Here is an 8,993-nt window from a genome sequence, read left to right on the forward strand (position 1 = left end):
ATTCAGGGGTTTAAACTCCTCTACAAGATTGTCAGTACTTCAGCCTGGCAACCTGGGCTACCCAGGGCTGGTTTCAACAACAAGCTCATTGTTGGGCATTTGCGTCATCAGCTCTGGTGTGTGAACATGCCACATGTTAATTTAAGACCCATACAAAATGTTCTACATATTTTATGGCACCTTAATTTGGGTGCTTGTATACCTGCTTGCCATTGACTATGTATTTAGCAAATTAATTGTATTCCAGGATGCTTTGCAACCAAGCCATTTCCTTCTGGAGCTCAGAAGAAGCTGTCTTTATTTATATCTTTTATAAGTATAAACGATAAAAATGTCTCCATTTTTCTGGGCAGGGACTGGGACATCCCCCCCAACACTGGGATTCCAGATGGACTCAGGATAGGCACAGCCAGGCCCAGGGTCAGAGAGGACCAAGTTAGGGAACATCTGGTGGGGATGGACATGTTCAAATCAGCAGGTCCAAATGATCTCCATCCCAGGGTGCTGAGGGAGTTGGCAGAGGTTATTGAGAGACCCCTGGCACAGCTTTACAAGCACTTGTGCTGCTCTGGCCAGGTGCCAGAGGACTGGTAAAGGGCCAATGTGGTCCCCATTTTCAAAAAGGGGAGGAAGGAGGACCCAGGAAACTATAGGCCTGGAAGTCTTACCTCAGTCCTGGGGAAGCTCTTCTGAGAGAATTATCCAGGTGCACATCTACAAGGGACCAGCAGGGGAGATTATTGTTGGGGGCAACCAACATGGGTTCATTAGAGGCAGGTCCTGTCAAACCAACCTGGTGGCCTTCTACGACCAGGTCACAAAATCCTTGGACACAGGCGTCATGGTGGATATAGTCTTTCTGGACTTTAGGAAGGCCTTGGACAATGTCTCTCACCCCATTCTCATTAAAAAATTAGGTGACTGTGCCATTGATGCCTACACAGATGGGTCGCAAATTGGCTGGAGGGCTGCACTCGGAGAGTGGTGGTGGACAGGTCATTTTTGAACTGGAGGGATGTGGGCAGTGGGGTTCCCCAGGGCTCGATCCTCAGGCCCACAGTGTTTAACATCATCAGCGATTTGGACGAGGGGGTGAAAAGCACCTTGTTCAAATTTGCAGATGACACTAAGATGTGGGGAGAGGTGGGCACGCTAGAAGGGAGGAACAGGCTACATCTAGATCTGGACAGGTTACAGGGGTGGGCGGATGAGAATAGGATGGGATTCAACACTGACAAGTGCAAGGTGCTGCACCTGGGGAGGAAGAACCAGCAGCATACCTACAGGCTGGGGAACTCCCTTCTCATCAGCACAGAGACAGAAAAGGATCTTGGAGTTGCTATTGATTCCAAGATGAATATGGGCTGCCAATGTGAGGACGTGGTCAGTAAGGCTAACCGCACCTTGTCATGCATCCATAGATGCATCATGAGCAGGGCCAAGGAGGTGATCCTCCCCCTCCATGCAACATTGGTCAGGCTGCAGTTGGAGAACTGTGTCCAGTTCTGGGCACTGGACTTCAGGAGGGATGTGGACAGCATTGAGAGGGTCCAGAGGAGAGCCACTCGCATGGTCGGGGCAGCAAGGCAGACCCTACGAGGAGAGGCTACGGGACCTGAACCTGTTCAGCCTCCACAAGAAAAGGCTGAGAGGGGACCTGGTGGTCCTGTATAAACTTACCAGGGGTGACCAGCGGGGAACGGGAGAGTCCCTGTTCCCCCGAGCACTATGAGGAGCAACTAGTAATAACAGCCACAAGTTGACTGACAGTAGATTCAGGCTAGACATCAGGAGGCACTACTTCACAGTCAGGGTGGCTAGGATCTGGAACCAACTTCCAAGGGAAGTGGTGCTCGCCCCTACCCTGGGGGTCTTCAAAAGGAGGCTAGACATTCACCTAGCCGGGGTCATTTGACCCCAGCATTCTTTCCTGCCATGGCAGGGGGTCGGACTTGATAATCTGCTCAGGTCCCTTCCAACCCTACCAACTATGAAACAAACATACTTTTAAGCAGCTTTAAAGGGAGGGGGGGAGCTAGTGCTCAGGAGCGTGCAGCTGTTACACGTTGTTACAGTTGCAGGTTTCTGTAGTGATGCAAGTGAGCTAAATATGCTGAATGAAGCCGGGTTAAATTTAACAGATTTCATAGACATTAGGGCTAGAAGGGACCTCGTAACTTCATCGGGTCCAGCCCAAGAGGCAAGAAGTCAGCTAGGATCAAAGGATCCCAGCAAGATAAGCATCCAAATGTTTCTTGGAAGTGTCCAGAGTAGGTGCTTGCACTGCCTCCAGGGAGAGTCTGTTTCAGGCCCTGGGGGCTCAGACAGTAAATTTTTTATTTATGTCCAGCCTAAAACGGTCTTGCAGAAGTTTGTGACCGTTAGACCTTGTCATCCCTTGGGTACTCTAGCGAACAGGCATTTCCCCATATCCTGATGCACACCCCTTATGTGCTTTTAAGCTAGCACTACGTCACACCTAAACCTGCGTTTCTCCAGGCTGAAGAGTCCCATGGCTTGTAGCCTCTCTTCGTAAGGCCTGTTCTCTTGCCCTCTGATCATACACGTGGCTCTCCTCTGGACTCTTTCAAGCTTCTCCATGTACTTCTAAATTGTGGAGCCCAGAATTGGATGCAGTACTCCAGCTGCGGCCTCACCAAGGCTGAGTACAGTGGGAGGACGACATCCTGGGTCTTGCTTGAGATGCATCGGTAGATGCAAGCCAGAGTTTTATTCACTTTATCAGCTGCAGTATTGCATTGGTGGCTCATGTTAATCTTGTGGTCAATCATGGCCCCCAAGTCTCTTTTGGCTATGGTGCTAGTGAATGTAGCATTGCCAAGCCTATAAGTGTGATTGCGAGGGGGTTTTTTTTCTCCCCTGAGGAGGAGCACCTTGCATTTCTCCATATTGAATGCAATCAGGTTTTCATCCACCCACCTTGCAAGCCTATCGAGGTCGACCTGGATCACCACCAGCCCATCCTCAAGTGTGGACACTCTTCCCCAAAGTTTGGTGTCGTCTTCAAACTTAGTCAGTCCGCTTCTGACACCAGTGTCCAGATCGTTTATGAAGACATTAAAGAGTTCAGGTCTGAGAACAGAGCCTTGGGGGGACACCACTAGTCAATGAGTGCTATTTGGATTCGGTTCCATCAACTACCACTTTCTGGGTCTGACCTTGGAGCCCTAGCCATCAGACTGTGGAGTAACCAACCCACAGTTGCCCAATTTTTTCCATAACGACATCATGGGATACCAGGTCAGAGACTTTTTTAAAGTCCAAATATATGATATCAACCCTCTTCCCTTTTGTCCAGATGATGCATCACCTGGTCATAGAAGGAAATAAGATTAGTCAGGCAAGACCTACCCACAACAAACCCATGCTGGCTATCCCTGTTTGGACCCAGCTCTGGAGTGAGATACACAGGCAGAAGCCCATTGCACCCCCATGAGTCCCAGGACTCGGAGCGGGGGGGAGGCAGCAAAGGCACCAGTCGCAGGGCTCAAGTGCCTATATACTAATGCTAGGAGCATGGGGAACAAGCAGGATGAACTAGCACTCCTGCTTGCTCTAAACACCTATGACTTAGTGGGGCTAACAGAAACCTGGTGGGATTCATCCCACGACTGGGCGGTACATATTGAGGGCTATAGATTGTACAGAAAGGACAGGTCGGGGAAGAAAGGGGGGGGTTGCACTTTATGTCAGTGAGCAATATACATCAACCATCATCAAGAAGGAATCAAAGGTTGAGGAAGTAGAAGGATTGTGGGTTAGGCTACATGGGGGGCAAGGAGAAAGGGATTTGGTGGTAGGGGTCTGCTACAGACCCCAACACCAAGGGGAAGAAATAGATGTGGGGCTCCTGAGGCAACTCTCGGAGACCATAAAAGCTAAAGAGGCGGTAGTCATGGGGGACCTAAACTACCCGGACATCTGCTGGGAGACGCAGACAGCAAAGTCCCACCGCTCACGCAGGTTTCTAACCTGTGTACAGGACCTCCACCTGACACAGGAGGTGCATGGTCCCACTAGGGGGAATGCCATACTGGATCTGGTATAGGCAACAGGGGATGACATGATAGGGGACCTCCAGATCGGTAGCCATTTGGGAGACAGTGATCACCTAATAATAGACTTCAACATAAGACGTCGAGTGGGTAAGGTAACTAGTAGGGTGAAAGTGCTAGACTTTAGGAAAGCTGATCTCAATGCACTCAAGCGATTAGTCAAGGACGCACTGCAGAGTAGGAGTTTTGAAGGGATGGGAGCCCAAGAAGGGTGGCTGTGCCTTAAGGAAACGATCCTTCGGGCACAAAGCAAGACGATCCCCGAGCGAGGCAAAAGAGGGAAAGGGGCCAGGAGGCTTCCATGGCTGACCAGAGAAATCCAGGGCAGCCTAAGGGCCAAAAGGGGAGCACATAAAAAGTGGAAACAAGGTGAGATCACTAAAGATGAATATACCTCCTCTGCTCATGCTTGTAGGGAGGCAGTTAGACGGGCCAAAGCTACCATGGAGCTGGGGATGGCTACCCAAGTAAAAGACAACAAGAAATTGTTTTTTAGATATATTGGGAGTAAAAGGAAGGCCCAGGGAGGAATAGGACCTCTGCTAAATGGGCAGAAACAATTGGTGACAGACAGGGGGGACAAGGCTGAACTCCTCAACGAGTTCTTTACCTCAGTGTTCCTAAGTGAGGGACACGACAAGTCTCTCACTGGGGTTGTAGAGAGGCAGCAGCAAGGTGCCAGACTTCCATGCGTAGATCCTGAGGTGGTGCAGAGTCACTTGGAAGAACTGGATGCCTTTAAGTCGGCAGGCCTGGATGAGCTCCACCCGAGGGTGCTGAAGGCACTGGCCGACATCATTGCAGAGCCACTGGCGGGAATATTCGAACGCTCGTGGTGCACGGGCCAAGTCCCAGAGGACTGGAAAAGGGCTAATGTGGTCCCCATTTTCAAAAAGGGGAGGAAGGAGGACCCGGGCAACTATAGGCCAGTCAGTCTCACCTCCATCCTTGGTAAAGTATTTGAAAAAATTATCAAGGCTCACATTTGTGAGAGCCCAGCAGGGCAAATTATGCTGAGGAGAAACCAGCACGGGTTTGTGGCGGGCAGATCGTGCCTGACCAATCTAGTCTCTTCCTATGACCAAGTTACAAAACGCCTGGACACAGGAGGAGGGGTGGATGTCGTATACTTAGACTTCAGGAAGGCCTTCGATACGGTATCCCACCCCATACTGGTGAACAAGATAAGAGGCTGTGATGTGGATGACTACACAGTCCGGTGGGTGGCGAATTGGCTAGAGGGTTACACCCAAAGAGTCGTGGTGGATGGGTCGGTCTCGACCTGGAAGGGTGTGGGCAGTGGGGTCCCGCAGGGCTCAGTCCTTGGACCGATACTCTTTAATGTCTTCATCAGTGACTTGGACAAGGGAGTCAAATGTACTCTGTCCAAGTTTGCAGATGACACAAAGCTATGGGGAGAAGTGGACACGCCAGAGGGCAGGGAACAGCTGCAAGCAGACCTGGACAGGTTGGACAAGTGGGGAGAAAACAACAGGATGCAGTTCAACAAGGAGAAATGCAAAGTGCTGCACCTAGGGAGGAAAAATGTCCCGCACACCTACAGCCTAGGGAATGACCTGCTGGGTGGCACAGAGGTGGAAAGGGATCTTGGAGTCCTAGCGGACTCCAAGATGAACATGAGCCGGCAGTGTGACGAAGCCATCAAAAAAGCCAATGGCACTTTATCGTGCATCAGCAGATGCATGATGAATAGGTCCAAGGAGGTGATACTTCCCCTCTATCAGGCGCTGGTCAGACCGCAGTTGGAGTACTGCGTGCAATTCTGGGCACCACACTTCAAGAAGGATGCGGATAACCTGGAGAGGGTCCAGAGAAGGGCAACTCGTATGGTCAAGGGCCTGCAGACCAAGCCCTACGAGTAGAGACTAGAGAAACTGGACCTTTTCAGCCTCCGCAAGAGAAAGTTGAGAGGCGACCTTGTGGCTGCCTTTAAGTTCATCACGGGGGCACAGAAGGGAATTGGTGAGGATTTATTCACCAAGGCGCCCCCGGGGGTTACAAGAAACAATGGCCACAAGCTAGCAGAGAGCAGATTTAGATTGGACATTAGGAAGAACTTCTTCACAGTTCGAGTGGCCAAGGTCTGGAACGGGCTCCCAAGGGAGGTGGTGCTCTCCCCTACCCTGGGGGTCTTCAAGAGGAGGTTAAATGAGTATCTAGCTGGGGTCATCTAGACCCAGCACTCTTTCCTGCTTATGCAGGGGGTCGGACTCGATGATCTATTGAGGTCCCTTCTGACCCTAACATGTATGAACCTAACATCTATGACCCCAGTGGACACCTGATGACCCACAGCAAAGCTGGGAGATAAGCGGGGCCCATGGTGGGAGGGAGCTAGCACAGCTGTGGGGCAGCTGAGAGATGCCACGAAGAGTCACACCCCTTCCAGCTCCTACTTGGCCCAGCCTCCCAGGGAGCCATGCAACAGGTGCTGCCTGGCATGTGAGCCAGGGGAAGCAGGGGGCACTCGCCTGTCCCCATCTCCCTCCCAGCCCTCCAAGAGCAGTGTGGCGCTGGCAGGCCCTACTGCTCATGCACAGAATTTAAAAGGACCCACCAATGGCAGAAGCTGCATTTTGGACCCAGCTCCAGAGTGAGATGCATGGATGGAAGTCTGTTGTGCCCCCGTGAACCCCGGGACTCCCAGGACCCCAGTGGACCCCTGGCAAGCCACAGCATAGCTGGGAGGTGTGCGGGCCGGGAGCGATCCGGGCCCTTTTTTGCGCCGCACGGGCTGTGGCCAGCAGCCCGGGCATGCTGGGTCGGAGAAAACAGGCGACACGCTAGAATTAGGCACGGACGCATAATGGTTGATTCAAGATTGTTTACTTACACCGAAGATGGTCGCGGTGTAGGCTGGACAGTTTCCCGGGCACAGCTCCACTTAAATCCTCATTTGAGGACTCAGACAATATTCGGATCTCTCCCACAGAGTTGTCGAGGCTCCGTGGATCCTTTTGCACGCAGGGAAGAGGGATACATCGAGGATTGCGCTCGGTGACGGGGAGAGGCTAGAGGCTGATCAGACCTCTGTTGCCTGCTTGAAATGCGCTGGGTCCGATAGGCTCCGCAGTGCTTAGAGATCTTCACACAGCATGAAGTCTCCTCCTCCTGGTGTTTGTGGAGTCCTCCAACTTGGGCAGAAACCACTTAAGCTTTTTATACGGCTAGCAAGCCAATCACTAGCCGCCACGTGTGAATAATTTAACGCAAGCCAATAATGGCGCTCGAATTATAATACAAATGGCGGGAACTCTTTGCAAAGTGCATTTCTGTGCTGCAAAGAAGAAATGCACACTGCAAAGAAAGCTACAAATTGGCAGGAAAATAATTCAGTGGCGCCAAAGCACACACAAAACAAAAATCACACCTTTGGGTTGTGACATCCCCCCTTGCTGAAGGCACAACTGAATTATGCTGCACGCTTGTCATTAGAGTGATCCAGAGCTTTATCACCAGTCGTGAAACGAACAAACAAACAAACATAAAATTCCCCAACATAAAATTCGCTCTCCTGGGATTGAGTTGCACAATAACCAACATAAATACACATAATCAGATTCATAACAAAACTACACGATCAGGGCTTCAGTGGGCGTCATGGTGAAGCCGTACGTCAGGCCCTCACTTCTTCCGATGATGTTATCCTTCTCAGGGCCTCTCTTCACCATGCACTCCGAATTCTGGATCTGCAAACAAAAAACTCAAAAAAAATAGGTTAACGCATCTCAACATATTTACAAAGTTTCCATGGAACTCTACTATAATACAAGTATTCATCACCCTAAACTACCCTCTCTTGTACGCTCAACTAGATGAAATTGTTGAGGATCCATCGTCTAGCTCTTCTAGATAACGAAAACCTAACTCATAGGCCAGTTGCCATTGGCCTGCGTCCCCTAAAATCCAAAGTTGCCACTTATTGAGTCCAGAACACTGTAGGAGAAATCCAAACATGTATCGCTCTTCTGGTGTTCTCTGTGGCAATGATGGAAGATCGGATTCATGATGTCTTGTGCCTTGAATCTCGGTCGGGTGTCGACGGTCCCGATCAACAGATAATCTTGGCTCCATCAGGATACACAGTCGTGACAACTGATGAAGGAGAGGCCAATTAGTCATGCTTAAACTCCATGGACATGAGTTCCAGCCATGAGACTATAGCCTTATCAGACTCCATTTCAGATTCTTTGTATAGCTGTTGTAATTCCGTCCAAGCACGAATGCGACTGGTGACGGCATCTTGTTCATCAGTCACTGGGTTGATCGTTGTTACAGGACAAGCTGCTCTTTCGGGAGTCGATGTTATTACAGGCTGAACTGCCGCTGAGGGAGTCACTGTTGCTGTTACTGCTTCAGGCAGGAGGGGCGGATACACTCCTCCGCTCGATTCTCCCTTTCGTCGGCAGGAAGGCGTGGTCGGCAGAGGCGTCGCCACGTCACTAGGCGGGGTTGCCGGAGACGCCGCTGCGTCAATGGGCGGAGTCGCTGACTGAACTCTCACGGGTTCCTCCGAAGCTCCACCCTTCTTTTCTGGTTCTTCCACGCGGTCTCCCTCTTGCTCGGCGCCATCTTGGGCTGGCATTTCAGGATCCCTTCTCTCAGCCGCTTCTTTGACCGCTTGAACAGCCATACGCAGCTGGACCTTTAAACTTAAATTCTTGTTCATTAAATCAGCAATTGTACGGAAAGTTGCACTTAACTCTCCCCCCTTGTCGTACCGCGGGGCCACCCTCTCATCTGTGGCGAGTTCCTCCGTCTCCAGATCTTCGCGGAGCTCGGATGGAAGCTCACGACCCCTTAATCTAGATGCCATGAGGGGAGGGAACCAGCCGATTGGCACCGGTTCTTCACTCTCCCGAGCATATCGTAGGCATCAGGCACACTCCCAGGTGA

This window comes from Alligator mississippiensis, chromosome 4, assembly GCF_030867095.1.
Source record: "Alligator mississippiensis isolate rAllMis1 chromosome 4, rAllMis1, whole genome shotgun sequence".
Classification (NCBI taxonomy): domain Eukaryota; kingdom Metazoa; phylum Chordata; order Crocodylia; family Alligatoridae; genus Alligator; species Alligator mississippiensis.